Here is a 14,925-nt window from a genome sequence, read left to right as displayed (position 1 = left end):
TACATATAGCACCAGCGTCATGATTTTGGAAAAAATTATGGGTGAAATTGCAGCATATAAGCAAGATTTAGCCTTGGATTTTCTTGTCTTCCTTTCCTTGCGAAGCTTGATCTGAGCCATTGTTGGATTGCCAGGTAAAGCAATAATATCGTACTCCTCCTCTATTGCTTCCCGGAGATCACATGCCTTCATGTGAGGTTGCATCTTAAAAGCCCATACCTGGTAGTTCTCTCTATCAAACACCGGTGCAGAAATAGCATAAGAACCAGAAGAATTTTCTATTTCCATGTGTTCTGATGATGGCTTTTCAGGAAACAGGTAGGGCACTTCATTTATGGTTCACTCAGACTACACTAACAAGTCACTCACAAGTCCCTTAAAAAGAGGGGCTCTGATACCAATTTGATGGTGTTAACAGATGAAAAAAAACATAAAACATACTACAGAAGAAGAAAAGGGTTATTTTACTAAGTTGAAGAAGAAGATGTTCAAATACAAGGAAATCCTAACCTATCAGAAGTAAAATAGTGCAGTAACTCAAAACAGAAACTTCCTAATAACTAGGAACTAAATCAATCCAACTACTACATGCCTAAAGACTAGGAAACTAACAACTTAAAAACTAAAACCTAAGTTGCTCAGACTCTCCAAAAATATTGCCACACCCATGTCAGATCCTTCAAAAATACACTTTTTTGGACGATCCGATACGTACCCATTGACAATTTTTAAGAGTCCGAGCAACAGACTAAAAGAGAAAATATCTATCTTTTAGAAACAAAAACACATCAGCAGCCATGTCATCGTGCCAACTCAACATCAATTACTAGCTCATGAGGTAGATTTCAACAATAACACTAAGATTACAGACATTTAAAAATAATTCCATGAACACCAACAAATGTATCTATCCTTTGAAGCTTTTAGTTTCTAGCTACTTTTTCCTTTCCCAAAAGAAAAAAAAATCTACATTTTTCTCACCTCGATTGGCTTACGACTCGTTTCCGAACATCTGCTACTATGACATCAGCATCAATATTCCTGTTTACCTCTGGATTTCCCTTTATTCCAACAAGGCAGTGTTCCTTGCTGTGATTGAGCCAATGGCCTGTTCGGCCAGTTCTAATGATTCGCTGAAGTTGATTGGTCCTAACCCAAATGATCTCGTCAACACGCTTGTAACCCAAGGCTCTAGACAGCAAGAGCCATATACTAGTAATGGAACTTAGCAGCCATAATCTTTTATTCACAGAACAAGAATTATATACAACAACAACAACAACAAACCCAGTGGATTCCCACCTAGTGGGGTCTGGGGAGTAAGATGTACGCAGTCCATACCTCTACCTCTAAAGAAGTAGAAAGGTTGTTTCTGATAGACCCCCGGCTCAAGTCACGAGATACCACACAAACTCATAGTAAAGCACAGAACTAAATTACATAACATAAATACGGCACCCATAAGTATTAGAAAACAGAGAAACGCACACAGATTCGTAATAAAACATGGAACACGGAATCATAACAAGAATAAAACCCCCACCAAGTAATTCCCTACACTAGCAACCCAAACCGGCCCTAGTCTTCTGCCCTAATTCGCGTCCTCCAGACCTTCCTATCTAGGGTCATGTCCTCGGTGAGCTGTAACTGCTCCATGTCCCGCCTAATCACCTCACCCCAGTACTTCTTCGGCCTACCCCTACCCCGCCTAAAACTATCCAACGCTAGCCTCTCATACCTACGAACCGGGGCATCCATGCCCCTTCTCTTCACGTGTCCGAACCATCTCAATCGGGCTTCCCGCATCTTGCACTCCACTGGAGTCACACCAACCTTCTCCCGCATAGTCTCATTCCGCACTCTATCCCCTCTAGTCAGCCCACACATCCAGCACAACATCCGCATTTCTGTCATCTTCATTTTTTGGATGTGGGAGTTCTTAACTGACCAACACTCCGCTCCATACAACATGGCCGGACGGACTACCACCCTGTAGAATTTGCCTTTCAGCTTAGGCGGCACCTTCTTATCACACAACACCCCCGACGCGAGCTTCCACTTCATCCATCCCGCCCCAATACGGTGCGAGACATCCTCGTCAATCTCACCGTTACTCTGGATCACGGACCCGAGATACTTGAAACTATCCCTCTTACATACCTCCTGTGATTCCAGCTTCACTACTACCTCATTCTCTCGCCTCATGTCATTAAACTTGCATTCCACATACTCTGTCTTGCTTCTGCTCACCCTGAACCCTTTAGACTCAAGAGTTTGCCTCCACACCTCTAATTTGTCATTCACACCCCCTCTAGTCTCATCTATCAAAACTACATCGTCTGCAAAAAGTATACACCAAGGCACCTCCCCTTGAATACGCCGCGTCACCATATCCATCACCAACGCAAACAAAAAGGGACTAAGAGTAGATCCCTGATGCAATCCTGTCAAGACAGTGAAATGCTCTGAGTCTCCTCCCGCCGTCCTCACCTGGGTTTTTGCTCCATCATACATATCCTTAATTGCTCTGGTATATGCCAGCGGTACTCCACTCACCTCCAAGCATCTCCAAAGCACCTCCCTGGGGACTTTGTCGTAAGCCTTCTCCAGGTCGATAAACACCATGTGCAGGTCCTTCTTCCTTTCCCTATACTATTCCACCAACCTCCGAACCAGGTGAATTGCCTCCGTCGTCGAGCGGTCAGGCATAAATCCAAACTGGTTTTTCGAAATAGACACTATCTGTCTCAGCCTCACCTCGACCACTCTCTCCCAAATCTTCATAGAGTGACTCAATAACTTAATCCCCCTATAGTTATTGCAACTCTAGATGTCACCCTTATTCTTATAGAGAGGGATCATGGTACTCTACCTCCAAGCCTCGGGCATCTTTGTCGTCTTGAAGATTTCAGTAAACAATCCAGTCAACCACCTTACACCAGTCTCTCCAACGAACTTCCAAAACTCCACCGGTATCTCGTCCGGCCCCGTCGCCCTACCCCTTTACATCCTGCGAACAGCCTCTCTAACCTCTTCAACCTTAAAACGTCTACAATAGCTAAAATCCCGACACTCCTCTGAGTGATCCAGTTCCCCTAACACAATAGCTCTATCCCCTTCGTCATTCAAGAGTCTATGAAAGTACGACTGCTATTTATTCTTAATGTGGTCGTCCTCCACCAACACTCTACCGTCCTCCCCCTTAATGCACCTCACCTGATCGAGGTCACGACCCTTCCTCTCCCTAGCCTTAGCGAGTCTAAACAACTTTTTCTCCCCTCCTTTCTCCTGTAACCCTGCATACAAGCTCTCAAAAGCGGACGTGACTGCTGACTTAGCCTCCTTCCTAGCTAGCTTGTACTCTTTCCTGTTTACCCGTCTCTCTTCTTCGTCCTTACTCTCAACCAATTTAGCATACGCCCCTTTCTTGGTCCCCACTTTCTTCTCCACCTCTTCATTCCACCACCAATCCCCCCGATAATGCCCAGCCCGGCCCCTAGAAACACCCAACACCTCACTTGCATTCTCCCTGATGCACCTAGCCGCCCTATCCCACATACTATCTACGTCCCCCCTACACTCCCACACCCCCATTCCCGCCAACTTCTCCCCTATCTCCCATGCATTCACTGGCGTCAAGCCGCCCCACTTAATTCTAGGTCTACACTCTTTACTCCTCCTCTTTCTATTCTTCTTTATACCCAAATCCATAACTAAGAGCCTATGCTGGGTCGAAAGATTCTCACTCGGGATGACCTTACAGTCCTTACACAACGCCCTATCCTTTTTCCTAAGAAACAAAAAGTCAATCTGGGTCCTGGCTATCGCGCTTCGAAAGGTGCTCAGGTGATCGTCCTTCTTCGGGAAGCCCGAGTTCACCACCACCAGCCCAAAGGACCTCGCAAACTCCAACTAGAACAAGTCAAATGTACCACAAGACACAAGCTTCTAATGCTATTTTCTTCCTATAAGTTTTGAATGTTTGGTTCAATAATTTAGAAAAACATTCAGACCTGCCTATTCTTTAAATAACAAGTCCTAGTTCAGACTCTTTGTGTGTCATATATTTTTTGGATGAGGGGTGAGTACTATCATAGATATATAGCAAACTCTAAGACCACCTGCTGACTGAAACACCACAAGACCAGATGGTAAACCATACGAGATTGTCATAATGCACATAAATAGGGAAGAAACAGTTGTTAGTAAGAGCCAAAGAGCAGGATATTTCAAATTCTAGAAGCTTAATGTTCGGGAGTAAATATTATATCAATTATTATCATCGGTGTGAAAATGAAAGAACCAAGATACTTGAGGGGCCGTTTCGTTTTAAGACAGGTTATGCAGCGACTATATAAATGCAGAGATTTAGTGGTGTAGGGTTTATTTCTTGTTGAGTGTTTAGCTTGATATACTACTATTTACTACTTTGCTAGGATTTGAACCTGAGACCTCATAGTTCGCAACCCACTTGATTGACCACTAAGCCACACCCTTGGGTGCATAAATTGGAAGAAATATCAGAAACGATTTTTAGCATGCCCATTTTTATAGGATCCCCATTAGTTGCATCATTTCAACAGCCAAAAAGCCACAAGTAGTGCTATCAATTGTTAATGATATTCCACAAGAATTATAGTCAAGTCACTCTCCGATAATAAAGGATATTTTACAAGAATGATAATCAACTTAAAAAGCACAAACTATCAAAGGGCCTTTTCTGTTATGCAGGGACATACTTCAGATTTTACGTATCTAGGCCAGGCTGTACATGTCTAGTTTTTGTTATCATCTAGCAAAGAAGATGCTTTATAATTGAAAGTGAGAGGAGGACTCCAACCATTCCCGTCCAAGCTCCATTGCACGTCCGGTGACCCACAGGAATATAAGACCATCAGTTTGCAGTGCAGGAACATTTAGAGTGCGCATTTCATCATCAGGCATTGTCCCATAAGGCAATTCCATATGAATATGCCATGGTGGATCAGCCATTATAACTCCAAACTGCCCTAAAATATCCATTCTAAATGACCGAATGTCACAATTAATCCATTGTGGTTCACCAAGCTCTACTTCTGAACAGTAATGAGCATGTTGAGGCTTCAAAGGCTTGGGAGGGGGCAAGGTAGCTGCTCCCATCACCAGGGCTGATACATCTGGTGTCGAGTCAAGCTCATAATGTACATATTTGCACGTCTGCCAATTAAATGAGCATAAGTGATCTATTTCCAACAGATATAAGCCAATTCTTCTGTAAGCAAGTTAGTCATGGAAACCACCTTCATATGACGGCAAGTATCAAGATAAGAGCAATCACCCAAGTTGACATTAGTATGCGCAGCAATTATTCGCCGAAAATGAACCTAAAATGCATCATAATAAAGTTACCATGTCTATCCGAAATAAAGGTAATGATAAACCTAAAATGCATCATAATAAAGTTACCATATCTATCCGAAATAAGGGTACGGATAAACCAGTGGAAAGCGAAAAAACACAAAAAGCGTCAAGATCTGTCGGACTTGTTTAAGGGAAAATCAAGAAATGGAGTGCATGCTTTATTAAAGCATAGTGCACAGTTCACAGAAAATAAAAATCATACATATATTTATTTAGTACAATGAACTTCAAAATTCAACAAAACAACTGATTTTGACATCTAATATGCAACAATGTTGATTTAATCCAGCTCCTCAAAGTTGAGAATCAACGAATCGGCTGTTTATTGTTGGGTTACTTTATGTGTCACTTTTTGAGGCGCACATTAAACACTAGCACCCAGATTTGCCCATAAAGCGATGACCCCTCTATTCTCATCACTTTAATCGACAAAGCAATGACTTTCAATAACATTGTGATTGACACCATCTATAATATTCATTAATGGTTCAGACTACCATCCTATGTTCAAAACAAATGGTAACAATTTAAAAGCTTCAATAAGATATTTAAAGCAGTGACACTTAAAACGACTTGGTCTAACCTTATCACATGCAATGTAGGAACCAGATTGGTATCGAGAATCTTCCTTTGTTAAAGCCGAACAATATTCTTTCACCCAGGAACCACCTTTACTTTTGAACTGAAATACAATTTAAATAAAAAAGCAGCAATTAGTATGAGATACCGCACTACAAAATCTTTCGGAAAGAGACAAACATAGGAAATTCAAATGATAAGATAAGAGGATCCATTTCAATTAAAATGAAAAAAAGACAAAGTTAGAGAGAAGATGAAACAAATTTGGCACATCGCAATTCAAGTATAAATATGAAATAGTTGTGACTTAACAAGTTTCACTTATTTCCATAATGCATTGTACCAAGGAATGAAAAAATTAATCAATTCATTTTATCTGCGAGAAAATTATATCTATAGAAATTATCAAACAGAAAGTTTTTGAAATGGATAACAGAAAGCCGCAATGGATGAGTTCAAAAAAGTAGGATTGTCTAATACCCTTGCAGGGACAGCAGATTCCTTCGCAGTGGGCCGATAAATAAGGTCCAATAACTCCTCTCCAGTGCATTTCCCTAAAACTTTTCTTATTCAACATATTCTGTAAATCATTCATCTCATCTTCTTCTGTCCTAGGCTTCAAAGCAATAGAATTTCCTCCTCCTACAGGCCCATTCGGCCCCATTGGCAGTCTACGCATCGGAGGTGGAATACCAACACCTTTTGGTATCCCCAGCATATCTACCATTCCTCTATGCCTACCTCTCGGTAGGCCCATATTCCCAGGAAACATAGCTGTCATTCCCTGCATATGTGGATGCTCCCATATTTCACTAATTGCCCTTCCCATTCCAAATACTCTTCTATTATCACTCCCTCTTTTCACCATTTCCTGATTACTCCGATTTCCTCCACTAATACTTCCCTCATTCTGCATGCTTTTCGGAAATTCTTTCAATAACCTAGTCCTATCAATATTTAACACCATAATCATTTCCCCCTAACTACAAAACTCTCCAATTCTACACAGCCATTATCCTCCGCCATCGATTTCAATGCCATTATCACCCCCGACTCCCCTCCTAGCTCCCTAATCGCGGCCTTCTCAGCAGCCATATGTGAATGATCAGTTTCCAACTTCGTTAACAAAGAAGATGAATCAATAGCAGTATATGGTACTCTCTCTAACAAATACACAGCAACCATCGCCTTTACAACCGACAAAGATCCCCCATATTCATCAATTACCATCTTCTCCTTCTCACTAACACTTCTAGAAAGTTCCGAAACACATTTGATCTTGGGGACAGGTAAATTAGGGTTATGGTTAGGGGCATTAGGGAGGGGGTTGGGTAAAGGGGTAAAGGGTCTGCCATTGAAGGATGAAATGGTCTTGAGAGAGGTCAAGTGAAGAGACAACGTCGGGTATTTTGGTTTGTAGAGAGGTGATGAGTTCCAATTGAGTATTGCATAGCCTTTGTATACAGGTTTCGTGTTGTTGCCGGAGCTCCTTCACAGCCGTGATTTCATCAGGTGCCGTCAGAGTGACTTTCCATTGTTGGTAGTTTTCTTCAATCTTAGATTCAGATCGCGAGGTCTATTAGTGGAGAAGGTTTTGAGCTAGGGTTTCTTTATGTTGAACGAAAGAGGGAAAATCAGGAAATAATCCTGCTCAGCATCCAACTTTGCTGATTATTAAACACATTCTAATTTTTTAAAATTACTCCATCCGTTACAATTTCTTTGATATATTTTGACTTGACACGAGTTTAAGAAAGTAAAGAAACTATTGAATCTTGTGGTTTAAATTAAGATATGTCAAATGTACCAAAAATGTCCTTAATCTTGTGGTCTTAAACAATGCCACATGGAAAATTGCAATTAACGTGATGCTAAAGACGGAAAGGAGCATTCTTTTTTAAATGGACTAAAATGAAAAGTAGGACAAATAAATTAAAACAGGAAGAGTATACAACAAGTCAATAATATAGTGCAGTGTAAGGTCACAAATAGGATCTGAGGAGGTTTGAAAGAAGTAGATCTATTTTTGTGGGAGAATATTTCTATGACAAAGAGTCAAATACATTCATGTATTATCAAAAATAATTTAAATGTATCTCTTTTTTGAGTTTAGGTCCAAATATATCCCTTCCGTTATATGAGATAATGCACTACAAAAGCTTTAGCAAAGAAATAAGAGACACGAAAACACGTGCAGCAGAACAACGTAGGAAATTCAAATTTAAAAAGGCATCAATTAATATGAGATAAGGCATCAATTAATATGAGATAATGCACAACAAAAGCTTTAACAAAGAAACAATAGACAAGAAAAGACGTGGAGCAGAGCAACAACAACAACAACAACAAACCCAGTGTATTCCCACTCAGTGGGGTCTGGGGGGGTAAGATGTACGCAGTCCATACCTCTACCTCTGATGAAGTAGAAAGGTTGTTTCCGAAAGACCCCCGGCTCAGGCACAAGTCATCACACAAACACATAGTAAAGCACAGAAGCAGATGACATAACATAAGTACGGCGCCCATAAGGAATATAAAACAGGGGAAAGCAGAGGGAAGCACACAGATTCGTAATAGGCATGGAACACTGAATACGGAGTCATAACGGGAATAACAAAATAAAAACCCCCACCAAGTAATTCCCTACACTAGCGACCCAATCTGGCCCTACTCTTCTGCCGTAATTCGCGTCTTCCAGACCTTCCTATCTAGGGTCATGTCCTCGGTGAGCTGTAACTGTTCCATGTCCCGCCTAATCACCTCACCCCAGTACTTCTTCGGCCTACCCCTACCTCGCCTAAAACCATCCAACGCTAGCCTCTCACACCTACGGACCGGGGCATCCATGCCCCTCCTCTTCACGTGTCCGAACCATCTCAATCGTGCTTCCCGCATCTTACACTCCACTGAAGTCACACCAACCTTCTCCCGGATAGTCTCATTCCGAACTCTATCCCCTCGAGTCAGTCCACACATCCAGCGCAACATCCGCATTTCTGCCACCTTCATTTTTTGGATGTGGGAGTTCTTAACTGGCCAACACTCCGCTCCATACAGCAAGGCCGGACGGACTACCACCCGATAGAATTTGCCTTTAAGCTTGGGCGGCACCTTCTTATCACACAGCACCCCCGACGCGAGTTTCCACTTCATCCATCCCGCCCCAATACGGTGCGAGACATCCTCGTCAATCTCACCGTTACTCTGGATCACGGACCCGAGATACTTGAACTTGTCCCTCTTACATACCTCCTGTGCTTCCAGCTTCACTACTACCTCATTCTCTCGCCTCACTTCATTAAACTTACATTCCACATACTCTGTCTTGCTTCTGCTCACCCTGAACCCTTTAGACTCAAGAGTTTGCCTCCACATCTCTAATTTGTCATTTACACCCCCTCGAGTCTCATCTATCAGAACTACATCGTCTGCAAAGAGCATACACCACGGCACCTCCCCTTGAATACGCCGCGTCAACACATCCATTACTAATGCAAACAAAAAGGGACTAAGAGTAGATCCCTGATGCAATCCTGTCCGGACAGTGAAATGCTCTGAGTCTCCTCCCGCCGTCCTCACCTGGGTTTTCGCTCCCTCATACATATCCTTAATTATTCTGATATATGCCTGTGGTACTCCCCTCACCTCCAAGCATCTCCACAGTACCTCCCTGGGGACTTTGTCGTAAGCCTTTTCCAGGTCGATAAACACCATGTGCAGATCCTTCTTCCTTTCCCTATACTGCTCCACCAACCTCCGTACCAGGTGGATTGCCTCCGTCGTCGAGCGGCCGGGCATAAATCCGAACTGGTTTTCCGAGATAGACACTATCCGTCTCAGCCTCACCTCGACCACTCTCTCCCAGATCTTCATAGAGTGACTCAATAACTTAATCCCCCTATAGTTATTGCAACTCTGAATGTCCCCCTTATTCTTATAGAGAGGGATCAATAAGGTTAGGAGGAACCCCGTTCAACTAAAATGCAAAATATAACAAAGTTAAAAAGAAGAAGAAACAAATTTGGCACACCGCAATTCAAGTAGAAATATGAAGCAGCTGTGACTTAGCAAGTTTCACTTATTTCCATAATGCATTATATCAAGGAATGCAAAATTAATCAATTCATGATATCTGCGAGAAATTTATATCTATAGAAATTATCAAACAAAAAGTTTCTGAAATTGGAAACACAAAGCTCTGATAAATGAATTCAAAAGAAAACGGGGATTATCCAATACCCTTGCAGCAATGGCAGATTCCTTCACTGTGGGCAGACGAATAAGGTCCAATAACTCCTCTCCAGTTTTCGATTTCTGCATTTACCTAAAGCTTTTCTTATTCAACATATTCCCTAAATCTTTCCTCACATCTTCTTCTGTCCTAGCCTTCAAAGCAATAGAATTTCCTCCTCCTACGAGCCCATTTGGCAACATTGGTGGTCTAGGCATCGGAGGTGGAACACCAACACCTCTCAGCATCCCCATCGTACCCACCATTCCTCTATGCCCACCTCTCGAACCACCCATATTCCCCGGAGATATACCTGTCATCCCCTGCATATGTGAATGCTCCACATTTAACTCATTGCCCTTCCCATTCCAGAAACTCTTCTTCCATTATCACTCCCTCTTTTCACCATTTCCTTATTACCCCGATTTCCTCCACTAACACTCCCCTCATTCTGCTTCTTTCAATAACCTATTCCTATCAATATTCAACACCATAATCCTAGATTTCCCACTAACCACAAAATTCTCCAATTCAACACAACCATTATCCTCAGCCATCGATATGAACACCATTTCCACCGCTACAATCCCCCCGACTCCCCTCCAAGCTCCCTACTCACCACCTTCTCAACATCCTCCAACAGATCATTCTCCAACTTCCTCAACAATGTCCACAAATTAATAGCAGTAAAAGACACTCTCTCCAACAAACACAGTGCAACCATCACTCTCACAACCGACAACGGCCCTCAACACTCATCAATTACTATTTTCTCCTTCTCATTAACAACAATACTTCTAGAAAGTTCCGAAACATGCTTACTCTCCCACAGTTCTTTCAACAACCTAGTCCTATCAACGTTGAACCCCATAATCCTAGATTTACCACTAACCACAAAATTCTCTAATTTAACACAAGCATTATCCTCCGCCATCAATTTCAACGCCACTTCCATCGCTACTACCCACCCCTGACTCCCTTCCAAGCTCCCTAGACGCCAACTTTTCCGCATCCTCCAACTCCTCACTCTCCAACTTCCTCAACGACGTCAACGAATCAACAACAGTAAACGGCACCCTCTCCAACAAACACACCATACCTATCGCCCTCACAACCAACAACAGGCCCCACACTCATCAGCGATACTTTTATAGAAAGTTCTAAAACACGTTTAACTTTCGGGACATTAGGGAGGGGGTGGGTAAGGGGGTAACGGGTTTTCCATTGAATGGGGAAATGGTTTTAAGAGAGAGGTTGAGGGAAGAGACAATGTCGTGTACTACGGTCTGTAGAGAGGAGAAGCGTTCCAATTAAGCATTGTGTAGGGTTTGTATACGACTTTCGTGTTGTTGATGGAGTTCCTTTACGGCCCTGATGTCGTCACAATGACTTTCCATTGCGGGAAGGCCTCTCTAACCTCCCCAGGCAGTGGTAAGACTGATTTGTGGAATTTCACTAATTTGTTGTTGGCTTTCCATTATAATAACATTAATCAATAGCCGCTTTTATTTTTTGATAACCTCTAGTGTGTCGGTCAGCTTACATGCATCTTGACTAATTCTACATATACATACACCTCTCATCATTAACATGTATTAAATAACTTTATATATAAAATCGTTACCCGTTTTTCTTGAGAGAAGGTCTCTAAATATAATAGAGTAGGTCTAATATAATCCTTTAAATATACACTTATCAATTTTAGTTCTTTAACTATCTAAAAATTTATCAAATTTGGTCTTTATATATTCTTGTATATTCTTATACAAATAACTTTCATTTATACTAATGGGAATTCATATTTCTCCATTACATTTTCTCTATCACTAATTTCTCTATTATTTCTCTCTTAGACATCTTATTCTCAAATTTCTCTCTTCAGAAAATAGCTTAAAAGTACAAAAAACAACAGTTTGCATCAAATTTGACCAAATTACAACATTAAAATACTCAAAAAAATCACCAAACTACACAAAAATACTAGATCAAACCATCACCAAGCTGCACCAAAAATTATGTCAAACTACACAAAAAATACATTAAAAACGTCAATAAACTGCACAAAAAAAACACCAAACTGCAATAAAAAACGTCAAAATATTTCTTTACGAGAATAGAAGGTTGTCTATATAACATGAAACTACTTGATGGATAACCTCGTTAACTTTTGCACTGAAATTTAGTTCAACCTTCAAACTTTTTCAACCACAAAACTAATTAGAAATGATAATAGGGCGGTGCGGGTGCAGTGTGGTGCAAATTTTAGATTATGAGGGGCGGTACGTATTTTAGGCTATGTGGGTGTTGGGCGGATTGGAGTAAGTTTTTTTTTTAAATAGTGCGGGGCGAGGCGAATTGCGGATATATACGGGTTTAAATTTTTAAAAAAAAAATAGTATTATTCTCGTGAATCCACCTAAAATTATATGTATTCTTTACTTTAAAATTTATCATACTTAAAACGACATATATAACATTATAAATAAATAATTTCATAACTTCAGTAAAATAATTTTATAACTCAAAATATCAAATAAAAGTTTAAAGGTTTTTTCTTACTAAATCACTTTGCCGTGCATAACTTATTTAATTTATCTATAGCAATAACTTGAAAATATTGTGGTTTTCAATAGAGTTATAAATTTTTTTAAAAATAAAATGTGGGGCGATGCGGTATATTCACGGATATGAGTGTGGGGCGAGTTTATGCGGATTTAAAGGTGCTGCGATATGGTGCGATTTTTAAATTCACGGGTTTAGAAAAAATTCACACCACACCCGCACTGCACCGTCTCATTGCCACTCTTAGAACTAGTGTTGATATTAAAAAATGTTCATAATGCTAAAATAATGTAATAAAGTTAATTCACCAAATAAAGTTAATTCAATAGACTGATTCCGGTGTTCAAGTTGTTATCTTTTTTAAATTTTAAGCTATTTTTTGACCAAAAAAAAAATTCAAGAAAAAAGTGTCGAAGAGAGAGAAACAATGAAGAAATTAGTGATGAAGAAAATCTAATGGGGTGTGAATTTTCGTTAGTATAAACGGCGGTTGTTTGTATAAAAATATACAAAGATCAAATTTGATATAATTAAAGAACTAAAATTGATAAATTTATATTTAAGGGACTATTTTAGACCTTATAGATAAGGGACCATTAATGTCTTTTTCTCCATTTTTCTTCTTCACTTCTGAATTTCAAGCCGCGGAGACGAAAACGCCGGAGAAACCTTGAAATTACTTAAATTTAGCTTCGAAATCACCCTTCATTGTCCCAAAAAATTACCGCTACTGCCACTAACATAGATGCTCCAATAGAAATCGACTTGTCCCGTCCGAAGTTATCAGAAACACGTAGGGGTCTTTGGTTGGAAACAAGTTATCCTGAATTAATTATCTCGGAATAACTTATCATTTGTTATTCCACACTCAAGATGGAATAGATAAAAATAACACTACAAAGAGTGCAATCCATGCATTTCTTCCAACCAAACATGAATAAACTCCTTCTAAAATTAATTATCAACCTAGTTATCCCTTCTTCCTCCTCCGAATTGACCTGTAGGGTACAAGGATGAAGGGCAATTTGGGGAATTGAATTGTGGGAGCCAACAAGGCAATTTAGGGCGGAGCTGGAGGTAGAGATTAAGTGCTTGAATTCGTCGTCGTCACCGGTGTAGATTTTTGAAGGATGAAGATGACACTCGCTATAATTCCTTTTTAATTGCTTACTTTTTCTTCTTTTTTTTTTAAAGTCAAATGATCAACATGTATGTTTTTATCACATTTTAAATAAAAAATTAGAACACATCACAGTAGTTTATTTAAATTTTAAATTAAATTAACTTAAAAAGTTAAGAAAGTAATTTTTTCACATAATATTTTTTACGTAATTCTTGAATATTTAAATTTTAAATTTTAAAAATTAATTTAATTTTAAAATTAAATTAACTCAAAAAAATGAGGAAAGTAATAAAAAAATGAAGGAAGTATAACTGCTAAGTTTTTGTATTTTGCTCGCTATTATTTTAACACGTCTTGCTAAGTTTTTATCACACGTTACATTTCAGTTTTTCAATTTTATTACTTTTAAAGAGTCATTTCAAAACGCACTATTCCTAAAATATTTCTTTATTATTAAAAAAAGGGATAATACTTACGAAAATATCTGAACTTTAACCAAATTTTCAGTGGAGCATAATAAATTTTACGGGGGTTCTATTACCCCCTGTACTTTTTTAATCAGAATTAATTCTCCCCCAAACTTTTTTAAAGTGAAATTAACCCCCACCCCCTCAAAACGTATACCCAGTTTTTTAGGTGTGAAGTGTGGTACATGCGCTTTGTTTTCTCCATTTTATCACTTTTCAACATTTTTTCATCATTACAACCATTTTAAAGATTCCATAACTCAAATTCATCCTACAACTCAAATTCCAAATAATTTCATTGAGTCAATTTCAAATTTCAAGTCCTTTCTTATCACACAAGTTTTTAAATTCAATTTCTAGTTTCAAACTTTGAATTCTATTGAGTTTAATAAAAAAATTTCTTGCACATTGAATTTATATGAATTCACTTGAATTTCAGTTTATGTATAAAAAAACATATATTGAATTTTCAATAATTGAATGAAATCTTCCATTAATTTTCTTCATCCGGGTCCGCAAAAATTTTCAAATTCCATTTTCAAATTACGCCAACTCAATTGAAT

General features: G+C 39.5%; 1 pseudogene; it reads right to left on the bottom strand.

The window, feature by feature from the left end:
* Nucleotides 1-4,601: 4,601 nt before the first annotated feature.
* LOC107841571 lies at nucleotides 4,602-8,377 on the bottom strand (annotated as a pseudogene).
* Between the last annotated feature and the right edge of the window lie 6,548 nt (nucleotides 8,378-14,925).

This window comes from Capsicum annuum, chromosome 9, assembly GCF_002878395.1.
Source record: "Capsicum annuum cultivar UCD-10X-F1 chromosome 9, UCD10Xv1.1, whole genome shotgun sequence".
NCBI lineage: Eukaryota > Viridiplantae > Streptophyta > Magnoliopsida > Solanales > Solanaceae > Capsicum > Capsicum annuum.
Note: the sequence above shows the minus strand (reverse complement) of the source record. Positions and strands in the feature narration are given on the sequence as shown.